This window comes from Haemaphysalis longicornis, unplaced genomic scaffold (genome assembly GCF_048455015.1).
Source record: "Haemaphysalis longicornis isolate Haplotype H1 unplaced genomic scaffold, Haemaphysalis longicornis Haplotype H1 scaffold_10, whole genome shotgun sequence".
NCBI lineage: Eukaryota > Metazoa > Arthropoda > Arachnida > Ixodida > Ixodidae > Haemaphysalis > Haemaphysalis longicornis.
The window spans coordinates 19,731,183-19,753,089 of NW_027526204.1; the positions used below are offsets into that span (position 1 = coordinate 19,731,183).

The 21,907-nt window shown below is 46.0% G+C and overlaps 1 long non-coding RNA gene across 1 annotated transcript; it reads left to right on the plus strand.

Moving 5' to 3' along the window:
* Nucleotides 1-434: 434 nt before the first annotated feature.
* On the plus strand, nucleotides 435-12,915 carry LOC144157639 (uncharacterized). Its single transcript, XR_013319808.1, has 3 exons — nucleotides 435-559; nucleotides 8,186-8,261; nucleotides 12,840-12,915. It is a non-coding gene; the product is annotated as an uncharacterized LOC144157639 (long non-coding RNA).
* Nucleotides 12,916-21,907: the final 8,992 nt, after the last annotated feature.

Below are 21,907 nucleotides of genomic sequence, written 5' to 3' on the forward strand. Positions count from 1 at the left end.
CACACATTCGACACTTGCGCGCCAGTGGCTCAAGGCCATTGCGATGCGATGAGTTCCTTTGTGAAACATGGGCTGGTCACGCTTTTGCACTAATAAACTGCGCGCCGTGCCAACGCTTCTGGCACCGAACCTTCCTGCCGGGCGCCCTCCAGCTTACCATTTATCCGTATATGCCGTTCCTCTAGCGTGCAAACACGAAGCAGCTGCACGTCGGGGGAATATATCCGCCACTTTTTGTGACTATCGTTTCTTCGATAATATGTTGTCTTCTCCTTTGTCTGGAAACAGTTTCTTACAGGCATGGCCGCATTTACATGGCTGTGGCTGGTCTATACCTAGTATTTAGTCATCAAAGTGGTCCCGTGTTGTTTAACTTTTGTTGCCATCCTATATGAATTTCCCTGCGCCATACTCCGCTCCCTTTGCAGATTGCTTTCCCGAACTGGATTGTTTTTGGACCGCGCTAACTTGGCTGGCATCATGGCTCGTGATTCCTTATCTCAAGGTTGTGACAAGACTGATCGAGCCTGTGATAAACAAGAGGCGGCTGCATGCATCGGTAAGCAGCTGGCATAATGGCTGGTTTTGTAAACAGCTCTTCGAGTTAAATACAATCAAGCAGTCTGCAATGTGTATCAGAAGCCCTTACAACGTACTCTGTTCAAACGTCGATGTTTTTCTACGCACAAGAGACGTCAAAAAGTTGTATTTCTCGCGTTTAATGTATCTGCAGCATGCAAAGCCCCTGTGTATTTTTCAGTGATGAGCAATTGAATTGGGGCAAACAAATTACGCAAATATGTAAAAAAACTAAGAGCTGTGTGAGCGTGTATTTATACGCTATACGACGGTTGGAACATGCAAACCAGATACCGAGTATACCAGTCTTTCGCTGAAAGTGTCATTCGATGTGGAATAATAATATCTGTGGGCTCTACTACCACCAGGCAAATGAAAATAAACAAGATTCTTCACCGCAGACTAGTCAACAACATGGTGCGTGGGACACGACTGCATGGCTTTGAAACTGCCGAGGTAATCAGAAATAAAAAATCAAATCAAATCAAAAAATCAAATCAAATAACAGATGTTAACTTTTCACCTTTTACAGGGCTATATTCGTCTGACTAGTCGATATTATCACACCGAATATAAATCACCCGTGAAAAATGACACGTTCCTGCAACAAACTCAGCGATACTACATGCCGCGTGTTTTTACCAATTATGCAGAGATAAGACGTGATTATTATATACAATTTATTCAATACCCTACCTTCGGAACACACTATCATATCCAGGTTAAGAAATGATAGGAAGACTATAAAAAATGTGTCTTCTTTCACCATGTAGGGCTGGGACGCATATCGCATAGATCACCATGAAGTTTGATTGTTATTGACTTGTGTGCAAAAAAAGATTTTTTGTAGAGCGCCTCCGATATTACACATTATCTGTCCTTTGGTTTGTCTTTTCTTTCTTCTTTTTTTTAAACGTACCAGTCCGGTACGGATTTAACGTCATGGTACCGCTTGTCCTTGGTTTTTGTTACGTTGTTTTCCTTTTCTTTTTTTATATGTCAATGGCTTCTTGTCATCACGATATTTTTTTATGTTTCTACTTGTACTGTGTTCCCTATCAACAAAATAACCTTTACTGCCCGTCTTGTCGGGTGTTGCTGTTTCGCCTGCCTTCGCACAAGCACTGCGTTCTTAGGAAGGCAAGGAAACTCTTGTACCGCCATGATGTGCAGTAAACTATTCACCTATCTATCAAGCATCCTATTTTTGTTGTCGAGAAAAAATTGACTAAAATACATTGGGTGCAGGGATAAGGGTGATAACAAAAAAGCTTAAATATGGCTAATTCATCGTCGTGCGTGTCTAGTGGGAGTAGCAGGGGAGAGGAAGTGTCTGTGGAGATGAAGGAGGAGGAAGAGAAGAGACTGCATTGAGAGAAAGCAGGCGAACAGGTAAGAGGGACGCAGTGGACCTCCAATTCTTTTGAGGAGGATGAGAATAGAGAAGGTTATAGTAAGGTGTAGATGAAGAGGAAGCTTACATTTCTTTAAACCGGAGAAGAGAGGTGCAGGCGTTTTCCAGATGGAAGTTAAACGCCAGTGGCTCTACCGAGAGGATGGGGAAGACTGCCTGGCGATTGGTGGACAGAGATGTGCGTTTTTAAAGACGATAGTCTTTCTTGGGCTACCTTAACCCAGAAATTATGGTCTGTCTGTCTGTCTGTCTGTGACTCGATTCAGCCAGCTGGCCATTCTGAAACGAGATCAGCGCAATATATACTTACAACGAAATCTAAACGTCTAACTCCGGTTCTACTGTACATACTTGTCAACATTGTTGAAGAAGAACAAGACGTTACACGAATTAAAGACAGAAAAACAATAAAGAAGCGATATTTGCAGTGCTCGTTTAAAAACAATTCACAGATGCTTGATTTTTTCTGAAATAAAATACCACATCCACTGCCGAAAAAAACTCACTCCGTCGCCTGCTTTCACCAGCGCCACTATAGCTTCTGGTGGCATTTTAATAAATCAAGCGGCAACAGTTACGAAAGGATCCACTAGATAGGTTCCACGTTCGGCTTGGAACGCACGTGGGGTAGAGCAACGTGGTTCTATAAACATTGAAGAAGGGCACCTCGATTGACGGACGTCTATGCCGTACGGCACCTCTGGCATCGAGACACCCGGCCTGGAGCAGTGGAACGCGGTAAATTTAAATTTACTTGAGCAAACCTTTGGCGTGTGCACCTTGGAAGGAGCGCGAAGGAATAGGTACAGCATGAGATGTGAGCGGGAAAGTGAAGGGAGGAATTTACTTGGCAAATGTCTACCCAAACTATCGCCTTTTGTGGAAATTGGCAACAAAAGGAGCAGATTTTTGTGCTCCGACAACTACTTGGACTCTGGCGGACACTAGATAAACAGTGGGCGGCAGTCGTAGACTAGTATTGATCTACGCTGCTCTTTTGCGGAGCCTGGGCCTCTCAAGAGCCAACATGAACGGAAAGCGTGCAAAAAAGTGGAGGAGGTGACTTTTAATTAAACAAGAAAAGACTATTCTAGAGTGCGTAAAAGCTTCAGCATGACCTAAAGGTTGGCTTCCGGTCCATAAGGTCAATCCTGAAAGAGCTGTCGGGAAATGCTGTCCTCTTTTGTCTCCAGTGGTGCATGCGCCATGTGCAGCCTTGAGCACAGCCTGGCGTCGCCAAAGCAAAGGGGATGTACACAAAACTCGGTACCCAGACTTTTGGATGGTTAGATATTTCATAGTATTGCAGCCATTTCCCGAAAGGCGTTCTCGCGCAACTGCCAGTGTCTTGTTAGTGCGGTGGCTCGTGCGAAGACAGCCGAGCCGTGTTCTTAGAAAAGTCTTGTAACTTCTTCGGATGAATCTTTCGGTAGTTTCTTCTCTTGGCGAAGTCGTTTTCGCGCTCGTTTTCGGCTCACTGTATGGTTCTCGTTGTTCTCGACCAGACCTCTGGGTCTCCTCACAGTTTAGAGAACTAAACACAACTGGTGCAGATTTTCTATCTCCAGGAATACGGAAGCACTCATACCTGTGTTTGGATGAACCCTCCCTCAGTTCTGAGATTCGTGCTAGTCGGCCTTTACGAAGGTCCGGTAACGATTCACTCTTAATGAAGTCGGGTTGAAAGACGTACTCGAACTGAAAATCAAACCGTGGTGGCTCTATCCCTTTGTTCACGTCCTTAAATTCAAGTGTTTCGTCGTCTACTTGAACGGGATCCACTAAGTCTTCCTTGTCTGCGGCCCGCGTGGCCTCGCGTTCGTCACGCTTAGTTTTCTCCGGGACACTCGAAGCTAACTCGGTGCTGGCTCCCACCTGCATCTCTTCAACCTGAGGGTCATCTTTGGCATGTTGGAACCTTCAATCGTGCATTGCAACGATGGCTTGTTTTTTCATGAAAAAACCGGAACTGTTTACGGAGAAATTGCTCTTGATCGTCCTATCTTTTTCTGTTTGAGGTGGGCAGTCTTTCTCTGCGTCGCACGTTGCGCTGTATCGAACGGGTTATGGCACCACCATCGTAGAGCAGTGGTTCTGGAGAGGATAACCTGGCGTTACGCCAGTCTGAGTCGAGGTACCGGACGTCACTGTGGGCGCAAAGCGGTCGCATCTGCCTTAATTTCGTTCGGTCCTCGTCTGGGATGCGAACCTCAAGACGTCTGTCTGCTCCACTGGCAAGCAGAGCTCCGAACGGTTCGCAGTGCACACTTTGGCAATATCGGAAAAGTTTGGGTGACTGCCGGCCGTAGTCTCCACATCGTCCTCAATCCGCGTGGACCCACGTGGCTCACTGTCAAAAGCAGAAACTTGTAGCCTCGTCACGGCGACTGCGGAGGTCGATGTGCGTGATCCGCATTGAGGACAGTCATCTGGATAGGCGACATAGCTGTCGGTCTTATGTCTGAGGCCGGCAGCCTTCGTAGACTTCAAGGCGGAGCGCAGCTTGTTGAGGTCGCGGCATATATGTCCTCGGTACGTCAATGCGTCGAAGTAGGCACTTTCGACATCCTTAGGGTCAAGAAGATTGATGATTTCCTTCTCGACCTCATAAAGTGCGCTGCCCTTACTTTGGAGAAGGTCAATGCCCTCTTGAATGTCGTGAGGAGTCGTTGAGACGGCTTCAAGAAGATCGTTTTCTGCCTTGAGCAGTCTCGTACTTGCGTGCGAAGGATACGTCGCTTTTGGTGCAACTTATTCATCGCACGCATACGGTCGATCGTCAGTACAAAATCTGGGCCAGCCATGCTGAACTCCGCCTGAGGGCGGGGCTGATGAGCAGAACAACATTCGAAATCGCGGGGTTCTAGGAACCTCAAGCCGGAGGGGACGTAGGTGGTCTTCGTCGTCGCGTGCGGTCATCCTACCGGGTTTAACGGCACCAGAAAATATTACAGAAGAACGACGCAATCAAGACCTGGGCCATGGCTGCCCTCAGCGGGGATGATCACTACTCGCACAGGAAAAGCTACATGTTGATGCTGATGATTACTGACGCATACCCATCGGGAAATTCAACACCTCCAACACCTTATGGGGATACAACAGAACTCACCCTAGGGGTAAAGCCGTGGAATATGCTGAAGAAGCAGGAGGTCTTCATCTTATTAACGACGCAGACGCAATCACTCACATCGGCCTTCACGCTGCTCAACGCGACACTTCGCCCGACCTCACTTGGGCGACTGCCGGACTTGTTCAAGCGTGGACTCCATATGCGACTACGTGGCGCAGCGACCATCTAGCCATCCTCATAAGGTTAAAGGAGTACTGACACGAAATTTCAAAGCTGAGATAACTATGTAAAACGCTTCCTTTTTATCAGGAGATATCTCCCAGCAAGTTTCAACAGCAACCGTTCAGCGAAACATATTTAAAATCCATTTTAATCTTCGCCCGCACGAGAAAGCCCAGAGCGGGCCGACGTGACATCATCTGCTACGTGCCCCAAACTGCCGACGTCGGGGCTCCCGTGACGAAGCCGACGCGCTGGCTGTGGTTGGCGCGCGCTGCTCGGGCGTGTGTACACGTCATGGTTTTGGGACTGACGTCATGCTGCCCGGGCCTGTGGGGACGGCGAAAACCTAGGCCGGTCTGGGCGCGCGCGTACGCTCGCTTGCGCGCGCTTCCAGAGAGGCAGCGATACGGCAAGAATGGTGACGTCATGTTATACATGTTATCATGGCGGCCGCTCGGCGTTTTTCAGTCGAAACCGAAACTGACACGAATAAACGACGCCGTAAATGAATGTTTACGCTGCGCTCGACCGTCTAATCTGTCATTCTATGATTAGTGGGCTGGTAGGCACGCATAGCAGCGAAAAAAACGTAACATAAAAATTTCGTGTCAGTACTCCTTTAAGGGGCAGGACCTTGAGACCAGCCAAAGCAGAGACCAGGGCCGACTGGAACAAATTTCGACACATTATACTAACCTCCAACCCACCGGCATCGCTGTACGAATTTCGCAACTTCATTGCTTCTTCATCTGCGCAAGCGCAAGAGACCACCCAATGCCGTGACGACACTCTGCACATGGACAATCATCTGCCAAACCTCTGGCGGAGAGTGCACGAGCTTACTCGCACTTACCGAGATAGAGGAAAAAGACGCAGAGATTTAAAACGTATCTGCCGGTAATATCGCCTGATTTCAGACTATCAGCGGCAAATAAATCAGGATTCCCGGTTGACAATGTGAAGCGATCTTAGTCACGAGCGCGGGATCACGGGCCAATGGAAACTGTGTCGGCCTCTGGGGGTTCTACGCTAACTCCACAACCGTTGCCCATTATCCACTTCGGCAATCCTGATTCCGAATTAGATTCTCCGTTTACTATGGCGGAACGTCTTACGGCTATAAAGTTGGGGCGACAAAAATCTGCCCCCGGACACGACAACGTGACCTGGAAGCAGCTCTGTAATCTGTCTCCCGAGGCGCTGCCCCACCTACTCACTCATATTATTTCTTTATGGGAGCAAGGTGTAACACTACAAAGCCTCAAAAGACTGAACACATTCAACGCATGTGTTCAGCATTGGAACGGTCTGGAAGTTCATTGTACGACTGCAGTAATTTGAACATGTAGCCGGCAGCCTGTGCAGAGGATATTTAATATTGTACGCCCTCGAAGCCTAGTCCAACGGTCTGTTATATTATCGTATTTTTCTGTTCACTGCAAGTGTTTATAGAATTTCACTTGGTTCCTCTTCAGGAAGTCATATTTATTAAAACCAGACGGCTTGCGGAGTTGAGGCCTGTTTGACTGCGTTATAGAAACAATGTGCGAAGTATTGCCAGAATAATCTTTTTTTCCAAGTTTTAAAATTGCCAGTGGAGCTTCAAAGATTCACCTGCACAACTTCGCCTTGGCATCAATTATTTACATAGGTCGCACAACTTCGCCTTGGCATCAATTATTTGCATAGGTGTCCACCAATGTCGTGCGGTACAGCCTAGTAGCCATTATAGAGTAGAAGGTGCCAAGGCATGGAAGTAGTTCGTCATGTCAACTGTTTGTAGCCAAGCGGGTCATCATACCAAACCGCCCCGAGACTGCACCGACAAAGACAAAGGGTACCATCAATGCTTCGTGCAAACTTTGGGGTTTCCGCTGTATCCACCGCAAAATAAAGAAATTGAAATTTGACATTAGTGTCACTTTCTGATCCGAAGGTTCTGCTCCACCACAATTTTGTTCTAGCAGTGTATTGTAAGCGCGGTGTGCCTGTACACAGAATATTTAGCAATAGTTATGTAATCTCTGTCGGTTCTTTCATTACGGCTGATCAGTTTAAAAACAAAAATATGAAGTACTTTTATCGGTGATTCTACTGAGGCACGTTCGTAACAAAACTCGTGTTTTTGTTAGGAGCAGCTAATTTTCAAAAGTTCCTACGATCTAACCAGACCACAACCTTGTTCGCTTTACCTCACACACTAAGTACAAGCTCGTGTGCTGTGGTTGCCCAATTCTACTGGTTATATTTTGTTTTGCAATTGATTGTCACATACCCATCGAATACCTCCCGTACAAAGCAGAGCATTGAAGAAATATTCTTTGTTGCTAAAGAGTCCCATGAAATTGCTACTACGATGGCTGTATGTGAACGAAATGCGGTAATATCTTGGTGTTAGTGAAACCAGTGAGAATATGTCAAAACATCTGGGCGCCCAACAATAATTAGAACATTTCGGCGACATTTCACAATACCAATACTAATTGTTGTTAAATTGGACATGCAGTATTCGGGTGCACTGCCTTAAAAATTCTTTAACGTTACCTCCATGTTGAGGACCCGCACTGTTCAAAGCTTGTTGTGGCTGCACGTACGGCTATGCTCGTAGCTCGTATAATATTTCTGCGTCGCAAATATATGCATACCTCATTTATAAGAAAACGGACTTCTGCAGGGCGCTAACGTGTTCGTCGTTATAAAGCGTAGAAACAGTGCCGTATAGGTATATAAACTATAAACCCGTCTCGTGTGGGACCTATATCGTGTTTCCGCACAATATAGCTACTCTGGGACTTCAAAAATAGTGTGTACTGGTAATCGGGGATTAGCCCCGATCAGCCGTGCATACGTGGTTACTACGAGCGCTCTTATTTTAACAATCCTTGCAATTTTTGCAGCCCACGACTACCGATGTCTTGCAGATTCTCCTCAGCAAAGAAACTAGAGGAGAGCTTTTCACGAACGATGCTTCAGGTATGCCCAATTGCATATGCTTTGCACTATTTTATATTTTTTTGATTAAACGTTTTAAAGCGGTACAAAGTGTTTTTCCAAAACAAAATAGCGATCACACCAACCTTTTGGATATCTTGATGCACGTTTGGTTTAGCTAAATGGTGACGAGCCTTTATCTCTTTGTAGATATCGTGTCCACCAATTAAAAAGTAATACAACTGCGCCAACGACGTATCTATCAGTTCAGTGCTAAGCTGCACATGCAGTTGTTTTCGAAAGACTTTTAGATTACAATTATTATGTAATAAAGGTTGTCAGTGAAAATTAGGTTACCATACATGACTGGAGTAGCAGTTTCTTTTTCCTGCTGCGGTTTAAGCGTCTGTCGTTTCTGCGTTTTTTATCAATGTATCTTTGGTTCGATACGCACAACTGAAGTGTCTTTGTGGTTGCTAGAAACCCCAGCTAGATAGATGCGGCCATGGACTGCTTGAAGCCCCAACGAATCACCCGGTGGCGCTTACCACACAAACCAGTTCAATAAAATGGAGGCATTGATATACTGTAGAACACCAGGCTTAATTAGCCTTTATCAGCGGTGGTGGCACAGTGGCTAAGGTGTAGGGATATTCAGCCCGACAAAACGTTTTTAATTAGCAGCTGAAGCACCATACATCAAGATTTCATCGCAGTTAAAGATCCCCAGACAGATTAAGAACTACGCGGCCTTCCCATACGGACGGTCATGAAGTACGGGTATAATTTGGGCGCGTTAAAGCAATAAATTGCTTATGAGTCCTCAGCGTGAACTCAAATTACGGAAAGCGTACGACAACGATCTGCGAGCGATTAACACCAATCTTGACCAAAAAGTATTACACGACCGGAAGAACCGCAAACAAGCCATTACTTTTAGTCTCAGTCTGTGGTCCGTACATAGAGGCTCTTTTAAACTCATTGTGAAGACAGAAGGCGCTGAGCGACGATTCTCTTGACAACTTAGTCTGTTAAAGAGCCGTGATAAGGGTTGTTAAAATACACTGTTCTGTACCACGTGCGTGCCGTAATGGGTCAGGTTTCTATTCCGAGGTGACTTTTATATTTGCATTCGTTTAGTTGGGTGACTACTACCAAAGGTTCATGTCGCACCCTTTTAAAAAGCCCAAAAGGTTTCCTTATTTCAACAGATCTACATATTGATCGTTACGTTACAAATTCCATCCCTGATAGTCAGTTTTTCACTAGTTCGTGGCCGAAGCTTCAACATATCATTGGCCGCTAGAGAAACGCTACCTTTTGCGCACTGCTTGCCCCGAATGAGACTCCGTTTTCTAAATTGGCGAATACCAGTTCGGTTGTGTTTTAAAAGGTATTAAAAAGGCGAAAGGAGCAAATGGTCCTTATCAATAGCGAATATAAACTTTCCCTCAGGTTTTCGTAATTATAAAACTTACAAAACTTACTAGTTTAAACCGGTAATAATGGGAATCACTAAGCTCACATGCCGCATTGCTTCGGTGTTTGCGCTTCTGTCGCGCGGTGGTGTAGCCCCGAGCTAGCACATCAGGATAGCTAGGTTCCGCTGTCTCAGCCTTCGAAATACGCTCTTATCCGTTTTCTTTCTTCCGAAGCACGGCCTGGCTATGGCGGCGGCGTCCACCGCTCTAGCCCGGCCTTGGCCGACGCTGCTGCTTCGTTCGAGACACCACCCCCGCGAATTCCAGGTGACGGCTGGCAGAATCACCGGTTTATCTCAATGTACAGCCACGTCTTTGAATTCAAGTTACGTCACAGGGGCCATTGTTGCGGGTGTCATTTAACTTTCTTATAGCAGCCATGAAGACAAAATACAGGTTTGTTTTATTCGAAAGATTTCGTGTTTATAGTGCCCCCAGCGCTTCTCCGGAAGCAGACGATGCTTTATTCACTGCGAAATTATTAGTTTAGGTTAAAATTTTGATTCTCGCTCCAAAACATGTCTTTTAACGACGTTTGCCATGGCATCATACGCGCTGGTCTTTCAGCTAAACTTGTTGTGGAGCGGCACTTCCGGACTCGACCCCCTCCTCCCGAGTCGAGTCTGGCCGTGGGAGTGGACACTTGGTTACTGTTAGTCAACCTAGATGGTGCAACACACCGCGTAGAGCCGTTTTCTGTCTTTGCTTTGTTTGTGAACGTATTTAAACCTGGCTTGTTTTGTTCATGGAGAAAATAATAATGGTGCTCGCTAGAGAAATGGGCCTATTAAACATACCGTTGCTTGCGTCAATCGGTCAGGGTCGTCTGATACAACCCAAAAGCCCCGCAGTGCTGTGCCTCTAAATGAAGCATAGTGCGCTCAGTACTAACAGCAGTACGCATCGGTACTTCTATGTGTACCTGGGCTTTCGTAACCTCAACAGTTTGTCCCACCATTCTTACTAATATAAAAAGAATGTGCCCTAAATTTAACCGCAAATAGCTCGTTCGGCAATCTTATAAGCCGCGCCTAAATTGCGTTTGATTTTTCCGGCCTCTGACGGCAGGCCAGCCTCCGGGAGGCCGGCCTCCGCCGGCCTCTGCAGAGCTGGCTGCTATTACATCAAAGGTTCTGTTGCAGGGAAATGAGCTAGGAGGTCGCATGACCATTCCATTTTTTTTTTCTAATTAGGCAGCTTATTTCAGCGTAGTTTACGTTGAAAGTGGTGTCAGCGTGATTCTAACAGGGCAATCTTTTGAATGAACCAGACTTGCATTTTGTCTTCACGGCTCTTTCGACGACGTGGATTGAAGCCATTTTTTTCGCAAGCGGTAAAGATTTCATAAAGTCCAACTGCTCTCTCTTATTACCGGCAACTCTACTCTGCTCACCGTACACTTAGTATATTGCTTCCTAATTTGGGTTGCAGAATTCTTTAAAGACGGTAGGGGCCAGTTTTTTTATCGTTTTCTTGGTACCTAACAGAGAGCAGTGTCATATATTCCTATATGTGTGTAGAGTGCTGAGGAGTTAAGGTAGTGAAGAAAAACTTCCAAAGTTTCTTTTAGTGAAATCGAGTACATGATCGTTTACAATGACACACCCCCTGGCAACATATGAATGCAAAATTGCCACCCATTCCGCTGGCTAATACACCAAGGTACTTTGCAGTCTTCTTCCAGCAGTTCTATTTAAAATTGTGATAACATGCACTTAAGGCCTATGGCACATATTTACAATGCAACATAAAAATCCTGTGTTGAAACCGGGTCGGAAAGCTCAGCGCATCTCTGTATAAGCACTTCACTTCGCATTCGTCACCTCAGTGAAACACGCTGCGGCACTTTGCCGGCGGCAGAACAAAAAATTTCCCTGCATTTCCCCGAGGGGAAGAATGTGAAAGTGCGAATGCAGGAGTTGAATTTGCGCGGTTCGGTAATGTTCGCGAAAGAGAGATCTCACACACACAACTACAAAGAAACAAAGATGCATTTATTCACAGACACCTATTTGTGTTGTCGTTGTACTTGATTGCTAGAGCGGATCTCAGCTTTGAAATTTCGTGTCAGTACTCCTTTAAGCGGGTGCATTAGCCCTTCTCACGCCCGATTCCTGGCCAATCCCCCACGTGGATATGTGCCATGCACAGACACCTATTTGTGTTGTAGTTGTACTTGATTGCTAGAGCGGATCTCAGCTTTGAAATTTCGTGTCAGTACTCCTTTAAGCGGGTGCATTAGCCCTTCTCACGCCCGCTTCCTGGCCAATCCCCCACGTGGGTATGTGCCATGTCAGCGGCCAGGCAGCGCGCGCCCATCTCCCCCCGTTGCCGTGGAAGACGAGGAGATTCCGGGCCAATCTCCCACGTGGGTATGTGCCATCTCCCCCCGTTGCCAAGGAAGACGAGGAGCGCGCGCACCCGCAGCTGTTGCTATGTGGACGGACGGCGGTCAACGGAATTCAGGGTCGCTTATAAAGTGCATTCGCACTTAAAAGTTGCTGCTTTTGTTTCTTTGTTGTTGTTCGGTTCTCCGTAGCATATACATCGTCGGACGATTGTCCAAGTATCCGGAGCTTTGAGAGGAGTGAGCCCGCTTCACAAAATTCACAGAACTGTGAGTCTTAAACGCAGAAGTTGTAGAGTAATACATTCCACCTGGCACATGAGGCTGATAAGACGTGATTACAACAGGTCACACCAGCTGCGCCGAACGTTAATTCTAGGGAAGCTCTGGCGTGTGCCAATGTTCGAGCGAACGTAATTCGCGCCATAAGACCAAGAACTGTGGGCCGCATTCACGATGTATTAAAGAACACCATTGAAGTACTTGACACTAAAGACAAACCAAGAGAATAGAAGGAAGGCGATGCAAACAAGATGTTGCCGCAAAAAAAATTAAATAGGTATCGCCAGGTACACCTTTAAAGCTTGTTCCCTACTCATGAAATAACTTTGTGTTTGGCGCTCTTTGCCCTTGTGGGCCTTGCGCCATTAAACTCAAACCATTATCATCGTCACCTTTAAATCAGGTAGGCTTACCTAAGTTCACCGAAGACTATTTTTAGTTTACGATCACGGCTTAAGCACTAAAAAAAATAAATTGTAACTCTAATCATTCTGCCTATATTCACAACAGATTCGAAAGAGAAATCAAGGATGTCGCTTACAAAGGGAGACGTGGATGCCAATGCAGCCCTTCATCTGGTTGCTGGGTAAGTACGTACAGTGTACTTTTATCTCTTATACTTTATTCAATGCATACCTTTTGCTTTCAAATAACAGAATAATTACAAAGCATGCTTAGGGGTAGACGGGGCCATTGATGATGGAGAATTGCAGTGAAGTACTAATAAAATAAGCTTAAACAAACCGCGAACACTACTTGCTTTACCTGAAATGCATATTTAAATTATCTTGCTGTTTGCAAGGCTGGTTAGTTTGGAATTATTGTGAACGGGCTGTTCAACTCTCTTCAACTAGCACCAAGGGCTTGTGCAAAATGAAAGTTATGTAACTTTATGGCTATTCACGAGTCAAGACCAAATTATTAAACATATTAACTTGTGGTACCGAGAATTCTGTGGAGCAACCACCGGAAATGGGCAAATTCTTGTACGGTTGTGTAATTCCACCTAACTGCCGCCCGCGACTGAGCTTCAGAAAGAGTCTTAGGTCCTTAAGTTTATGCGTCTCGCTTTTAAATGCGCGGGCTATATAAATTACTTTCTCTTTGTTTGTATGATACAAAATACAGGCGATTAAAATTATGTAAATTTTGGGGGTGTAATGAGTCGAAGCCATACCTCGCCTGTGAGGTGCGCGGTAGTGAATGGCTCCGGATAAATTTTAATCAGTCCGACCCTTTTACGGGCGATAATAGAGAGTTTTAGCAGTCCGTCCGTTCCCTCGCGTACGTAGCTAGCCTTCTGACCGAGACCCGTCTGGGCAGTTCGGCATTTGTCATGGTAGGGGGATCAGGTCCGTGGGCCTGCCTTCGCCATGGCCGCGCCTCCTCACCCTTCCGCATGCGCAGGCGCAGACGAGTCCCGGTCAACACGGCAACAACGTAAGCGACGGAAAGGACGGACTGCTAAAACTCTCTATTATCTCCACACACGGCCGTTTTCCAATTCTGCTTCCGCTTGAAAAGCAGCCACTGTTGCCCAAATATCAAACCGGCGTCCTTGGGCTTCAAAACACAACGCGTTAGCCACTCCACGGTCACTTGATGCAAAGTATGTCCGGCCTGCCGAATCGCGCGAAGCAAGCGGGCGCAAACATCTCAGCGGAGGTTCCAAAAGCGGCCGCTACATTTGGTGGTGGCGCCACACATCAGTGACGGCTTTCAATTTGTAGATATGAAAATAGGTTTTATTCGGTGTTATAGGCGCAACGGACAGGAAGTGGCTTTAATCTGTAGATTGAACAATAGGTTTCAAACTGTGTTATAGTAGCACATCACATGAAGTGGAACAACATATCCCGGTACTGATATGTGCAGATGACATAGCACTATTAGCAAGTAGCGAACAGCGTCTGAAACTGCTCACAGGCACGAACGGGTAAGAAGCCACTTAACTTGGGCTAGAGTTTATCACAGCAAAGTCCGGAGTTCTGCTGTTTGATGACGGCGCCCGTAACGAATACCGATTACTTCAATGAGCAGCAATACCGTAGATAAAAAAATACAAATACCTTGGAGATGGATAAACGAAGGCTAGGCCTATCTCAACACTGGTGAGGAGCATTTAAGAATGAAATAAAAAAGAAACGCCTCTATCATGAAGCACAGGGCACTGTGGGGATATAACAGATATGAAGTAATAAGAGGAATCTGGAAGGGAGTAATGGTAACGGCACTCGCCTTTTCAAACGCAGTAGAGTGTGTCATATCATAGATTCGATCAGGGCTAGAAGTAAATCAGAGGGCGGTAGGTCGATGGGCATTAGGAGCACACAGTAAAACAATAAATGAGGCAGTAGAGGAAGACACTCATTTGAAGTGAGAGAAACAAAGAGCAAAATATGTTTTGAAGAACCCTTTAGAAATATTCATCAGCAGAAATGGGCGGCCAGAGTGTTAGGGTAACTTTACATGAAAAGCGTGGACACACAGTGGAGGAAACGAATCGGAAGACTCAGTAAGAACATATAAAGCCTGGAGCCGCAAGCGAAATAACCAAAGCAATAAAAAATGAAGTGAAAGAATCAGAGACAACCACCTGGAAAAAGAGGATGGAGGAAATGAAGTCCTTAGATATCTACAGAATCGAGGGGTGGGAGATCACGAGGGAAAAGAATAATATATCTTACACCGTGATAATAACAAAGGGAGTGCATTGCTTTTCGAAGCCAGGGCGGGTTTCTTGCGGACAAAACCGCTTATCCGCGAGCTGTTACATGAAGATATGTGCGCAGGCTGCGGAAAGGAGCCAGAAACCATGCGACATATTGTAACGGAGTAAAAACGTATCCGTCCAGTCCTCAGTGATGGAGCCATCCAGCTTCCGGAAGCGCTTGACTTCAAGGTTAACGGAAAAAGTGATTTGGATAGCTGTAGAGGTTACTAAAAGAAGGTTAGAATGTTGGTGGGAAAAGAGCAGAGACCAATTTGGGGAGACATGCGAACAAAGAAGGCAGACCGGCACAAAAATTTCATGAAGGTTTCCTTTTTTTCTTTTTATTTATTTGGGTGGTGAGGTAATTGGGCAGTGGAATTACGACTGAGGCCGCCGTGCAACGCCATGTGGAAGAAAGGAGCCTGAGCCGCAGCAAAATAAAGTATAACTCTACATTACAACAGTATGAATGTACGTCGTTTCCGATCATCCTCGTCTTCCTTTTTTTCCTTTCTGTCTAACCCTGCATCGTCTTTTTTTTATTCTGATTATTGCTCTAATGTCCGGCGCAAAAATTTCCAGCATACTCCCGGCCCCTCCCAAAAATAAATTTACCCAACCTCCAATACCGTAAATCACAAATCCTCTAAACCTTGTTCTGTCAGGGAAGATATTGCACAGGTTTTGACCGCAAAGTATAGGCGGTTTTCATTTGCGTGGAATGCATGCAGGCCACCATGCGAGCGAGCTGTCATATCCATGGGCAAGCGTCTGTTGCTAAGGCGACGTTGTGAGCACGGACCCCAGATCAGGTCCCCCTCTTCCCCTCCGTGCCTTCATGGCGGCTAGGCAGGCCCCGGTCCGCGACGTAAGCTTCTGTTTCCCTGCAACGAGTGTGCAGTGATTCGGCCGTGGTTCTGATGATGCTTAGCGGCTTTCCCTTTGTAACAGGATGGCGTTGCACAGCGACCTTAGTCGAAACGTCACTGTACAATCACCTCGCCAAAAAAAGTCCTTTGTGAAAATTTTGGGCTAGTCTGAATTCTTTGTTCGCATGTCTTCCCAGATTATTCTCTGCTCTTTTCCCACCAGCATTCTAAACTTCTTTTAATAACCTATACTGCTGTCCAATTCACTTATCCGCTAACCTTAAAGCCACGGGACTTCGGAAGCTGGGCTGCTCCCTCACTGCGGACTGGACGGATACCATTGTACTCTGTTACAATATGTCCACGATTTCTGGCTCCCTGCCGTAGCCTGCTTACAGTTCTTCCTATATCGGCTCGCGGATAAGCGTTTTTTGTCCGTTAGCAACCGCAACTCGCCCGGGATTCAAAAAGCAATGCACTCCCTTGGCTATTATCGAAGAATTGTTCCCCAGTCATCTCCTGCACCCCGATCCTGTAGATATAAGAGGACGTCGTTGTGCCCATCCTCTTTTCAGGTCGTTGTCTCTGATTCTTTCACTTCATTGTTTATTGCCTTGGTCGTTTTTCCTGCCCTTCCAGGTTCCATACACTTTGTCCTCAGCCTTCCGGTTCTTTTCCTCAGCTGTGAGTCCATGCTTTTCATGCAAAGATACCCCAACACTTTGGCCACCCATCTCTAGTAATCAATATTTCTAAGTCATTCTTCAAAAAATAGTTCGCTCTGTTCTTCTTTCACTTCACGGGAGGCCCATCAAATGTCTCCCTGCAGTACATCATTCGCTGTTTTACTGTGTGCTCCTAATGCCAATCAACCTACCGCCCTCTGATTTACTTGCAGCCCTGATTGAGTTTACGATTTGCACACACTACTGCGTTTGAAAAGGTGAGTGCTGGTACCATTACACCCTTTCAGGTTCCAATCGCTACTTATATCTGTTATATCCCACAGTGCTCTGTGCTTCATGATAGAGGCGTTTCGTTTGCCTTTCATTCTTAAATGCTCTTCATGGGTTTTTAGGTACACCTCACATTCGTTTATCTATATGCCCACATATTTCTATTTCGTGACATATGGTATTGTTGCATGTTGGACGAATATCGATTCGTTACGGGCGTCGTCATTAAAAACCAGAACTCCCGACGTTGCTGTGCAAAACTAACTCCACTTCATTGGCTTCTTCCCTGCATGTATCGGTGAGCTGTTGGAGACACTGTTCGCTACCTGATAGTAGTACTGAGTCATCTGCATATATCAGTCCCGGAATATGTTGTTCCACTTCCTGTCCTTTGATACCTAGAGTGATACCTATTTTACTGCCTTCAAGCTTTCTTTCGAGTCTTGCCATGCACCGCGTAAACAGGAAACCTCTATTTGTGACTACCGGTTCCGTGCACATGAGGTCCTCCCGGGTAATTTGCACGTCGCTCTCATTGTAAACTCCCTGACACAGCTGTATAAAGTACTGGCCTAATCCCTCCCGTTCAGGTATGCTCCATGAAAGTTTTCTATCTACATTGTCGTAGTCTAACTTTATATCCCTAAATGCTATCTATAGTGGTCGCTGCTGAGGTATTGACACCTCTATGCATTGGATTAGGACAATGTACGTGTCCTCTAAGCGCCTGTCTCGTCCTAATCAATTTTGTAGTTCTCCCAGTGTGCCGTTCCCCTCTATCCACGCCTGTAGTTCCGCTTTTGTAGCTTGTATTGCCAGCACTTATGCCTCACAGGTAACTGTTATAAGCCTGTACGAATTGGCATCAGCCCCCTCTCCTTTACCTTTATATATCATATCCATCCTTCTCTTACGCCAATTCTGCGATACTTGCTTATTTTTATCACTTTTTCATCTGCTCGAGGCAGTTGTGCCTCGCTTTTTGGGACCAGTAGGTTGACCAGCAGTATAGTAATTTGTCCGTCCCTGTTGCCTTATTTGCTGGAACATTTTCGTCGCCTTTGTTCGGTCTTATATTCTCCACCTTTAGCTCTCTATCTGTACGCACTTTGCTTGCCGCACGCCTTCAATGCTGTAGTCCTCTCTCCGTTTTTCAGTACTTCTCTTGTATCATTAGGCGTATGTGAAATACCGCGTGTTCCCCTTTTAGTACCTAAACTTCACCGTTTATGACATGACGTTGCAGTTCTTCGGTGTTTTTTCTTAGTTCCTTTAAATGGCTCCAATACTTTCTAAGCGCCTTTATCCTTTGCCCGTATATTCGAGACCCATCGTACACATTCTCGTTTACGTTTTTGCTGTACATTTTTTTTGTACTTCTAGCTTCTGTAGGCGGTACCAATTCCACTTCAAAATTATTTCCTCTGCTTGCATTCCCCCTCGCTAAGCCTCCCTGTGCTCTCTCAATGCTTGCTATGTTTGTGTTCCTTGTTCCACAAACTTCTAGGATTTCTTTTTCCTTGAAGTAGTTGCGTTCTTTCGCGTTTCTTATCATTCCTTGAATGAATACAATCAGTTCGCTGTATTCCAAATCTTTCATAGGTTATCTCTCGATTTCCGTATAGAGGCTTTTGGCAATATGAACCATTTGGTTATCGTTTAATTTCAAGTCTTGAACCACCGTTTTGGTGTTTGACCTTCCATTTTTCCAAAAAGTCAATGCTATCCGTTTATCGTCACTTCCTAAGCTGTGGGCTCCTAGTTCGTTTATTTCCATTACAGTCAACCATTCATACACTCCTGAAAGGAGGTTGTAGTCCATACTGGACTGCTTTTCCTCTCGATCCCAAGTAATTTTTCCCTCACATTTATTCTGCCTGTTTACTACAACGAGATTATATTCTTCACACATATCTAGTACGACTTTGCCATCGCGGTCTGCGTATCCGTTCAGGTCCTCAATGTGGGAATTCATGTCTCCCACTAGAATCACCTATCCCGATTGTCTTACCTGATCGAGGTCCCGCTTAATGCAACCTACCAGTTTTTTCTTCTTTTCCCTAAACTCACTATCGTCCCCTGACCACAGATAGGCGACTCCCAAGAGAGTTTCTCTTCGCGCTATCGTGCCCTTAACAACATATGTTCTTCGCAATTTTCGTTTACTCTGTGCCATTAGGCTCCCTGTTGAGTAAGTTGCCGGCTCCTCCCATTTCCTAGTACCTACGGTTCTGTTACAGGCTTGCCATATATATTCATACATTACTGAAGGCATCTTTCAGCGATGATCAGCGCCAGGGCCGACGCTGTGGCGGAAAAGGGAACTAGCGCCGTCACCGATGTAGAAGCGCATTCGGCGGACCGGACCTACTTATTGGGGATGGTGCTAAATTTGCGATGGTCCGCACAGTCCTAGATAGACTGTGCGGAGCAACATGTTATCGGCGCTGGTCACCTTTTCTTATTGCAGTGTGCGGGGCTGCCTTCGCGCGTCTGTCTTATTTGTACTGATTCTTATTTTCTTTTGTCATTGGTGCTTCACCTTTTCGCCATTAGCTTACTGTCTGCGATTTGGGTAGGTGTGGATAGTTTGGTTTTGTGCTAAGTGTCACTGTTTTTTTCTCATCTACAAATTTGTTTTTGGGGAAAAATACCTTTGGGCTTTCGATCCTTTTTATTTATTTTTTATTGGGTGTTAACCTGCCATAGCTTGGCTGGAGCGGGTTTCGTTCCCTTAAATTTTTTGCTTTTTTTATTTCGGGGAACACGTAATCAGTAAAGGAATAAGGGAGCAGTGCGAGATGGAGGCCGTCTAGTAAAATTCAAAATAGGGCTACGGGTTCCGCTCAGCACTTAGTGACGCGCTCCCTAAGGTGACAAAAACTACAACGGAAGCGCGAGAAAGAAATGTAGGCTATTTTTATAAAATTCTGACCATGAAACGTATCACGGATTTTGGGGATAAAGCTTGGAGAGGTAAAAACCTTGTGACCTTCACGTGAAAGGAAGAGGTATTCAGAATTCGTCTCTTTTAAGGTAGACATGTTTGGAATTGGTTTTAGCTTATAGATGGTTTTCACTAAAAAGTAGTACCAGGCGTATGCCTCGCTTGGCAACACTGAAAACCTCCAATACCATGACCACTGGGGCTGCGCATGCGCTTTGCTTCCGCATCTCTCAGAAAAGAACACAAGCTTGCAACGTCCACCGCGTTTCAGCCCGATTTTCGGCAGTCACGCCAACGGATATAATATTCATACCACTCAAATTATGTGGTGGCGCTCTACGTGTCCTCGAGCACTTCGTACCCGCGGTCTTGGCCGTGGTGTGAACAGCTATGAAAAATTGCACCGACATTTTGAAGTGATGCCAGAATAAAATAGAGAAAACTAAAGATTACAAACGTGCGGAACGAGCATAAAAGAGTAGTTTCCAATGCGATTGATCCCGTCGCACACAACACGCCTCGAGCACTGCTGGCTGGCGCCATGCTGCATCCGGGCGACAGTAGCCTCGAAGTGAACGGTGATGCGTGGACGCGAGCGAGCTTGCTGTGTCTAGGAGCGAAGTCTGGGGCGGTTTCAATCATTTCGGTGTTCGCTGGAAAGGGGTGTGGCCGACAGACGTGTACTTGAAAGTGGGAGCTGACACTCGACGGCCCATACCAGCAGGTCGAAAGGCGGGTGACATCCAAATCTAGGGTGGTCGCCCGCACAGACAACGGGCTGCCGAAACGTAGTCCTTCCGAGAGCCGCCGATGGTGAAAAGAACGCTACGCGACATCCGCTGGCTCCGTAATCGAATACGTGCCGCGGAACCACGTGAGAGCTGAGGGTGCATTCCGCCACAGAGAGGAACACTTGTGGTACGTCGCTTAGAGTGAAAGGAAGAAAGCCGTGTTTAGCCATAAGGTAATGCTTTTGATCTCGGTTGGACGGCCTGATGCGTGTGCCGGCATGGTGGTGGCAACGCATCCCCTTTGCTAAGACGACACACATGGTTGCCGTCATGCGCGCCACGCCAGTGAATACATCTTATATATCACCAGATATCCTGTAGTTGGATTATGGCTTTTAATCCCTGATTATGGCTTTTTAGGCGAAGCTTGACTTGTTTGACTCTTGTCACCATCGTTGAAGCTGTTGGCGTCGTAGGCCGAAATTTTTCCCCACACCTCCCTCCGACCTTCCTCCCCTGTTACTGGCGACCTGAAGCCCACACTTCAACAAGAGCCGCAACGAATCAAGCAATACTCCCAACCAATCACACGCCCTCACCTCCTCCAGAGAAGGAAAAGGATGGTTAGCCCCACGCGCGCCTTTTCTTGGGAGTTGCAGACCAACTGCGGCATGGGTAGGCCACGCTTGGTTCAATCCGCCAAGCATCAGGCAGATCTTAAAGAACCACACCGGCAGTGCTCCCGTGAACGTGGGCTTGGGGGAGGAGATAATCCTGAGTTTCGGCAATTGAAACTCAAGATGCGGCTTTTAACAGGTATTTCACAGGGGATTGGTTCATTGTTTCGCAGTGTTCGGCAACTTTATCGCGCACCTATGCTCAGAGCAGAAGGTTGGTCTTTTTTATATCTTTACACTTTACAAATGTGTTTGCACAGCGCCAACTTTTAAGCATCGCCTCTTGCATAACAGAGACTCTGTGCACCTTTGCTGCTACTCCGGTACATGTCGCATCTTAGTTGACCGCAACTTTCATTGCACTTGTAGTACAATTCCATTACTTGTAAGCACCTGTACATTGCGTATTTTCACTTCAGCAACCAGTTCAGGTAATTATTTACACAATTAAGTCATAACTGAATTCATATTGAAAAATAGCTGATTTGTCGTAATACAAACGGAAGAAGAGAAAACTAGACTGAACATTTTTCAGTTTACAAAATATCAACTCGTGTCTAGTGATGGGTTACACATAAGCAACATTGCAGCGAACAGGTCTTGCCAATGTATCGTTTCCAGCGCCTTACCGCGCCCGGCCATCCTACCTGGTTCGAACTCAGGGCGAGTTTGCTCATTTTGTCTT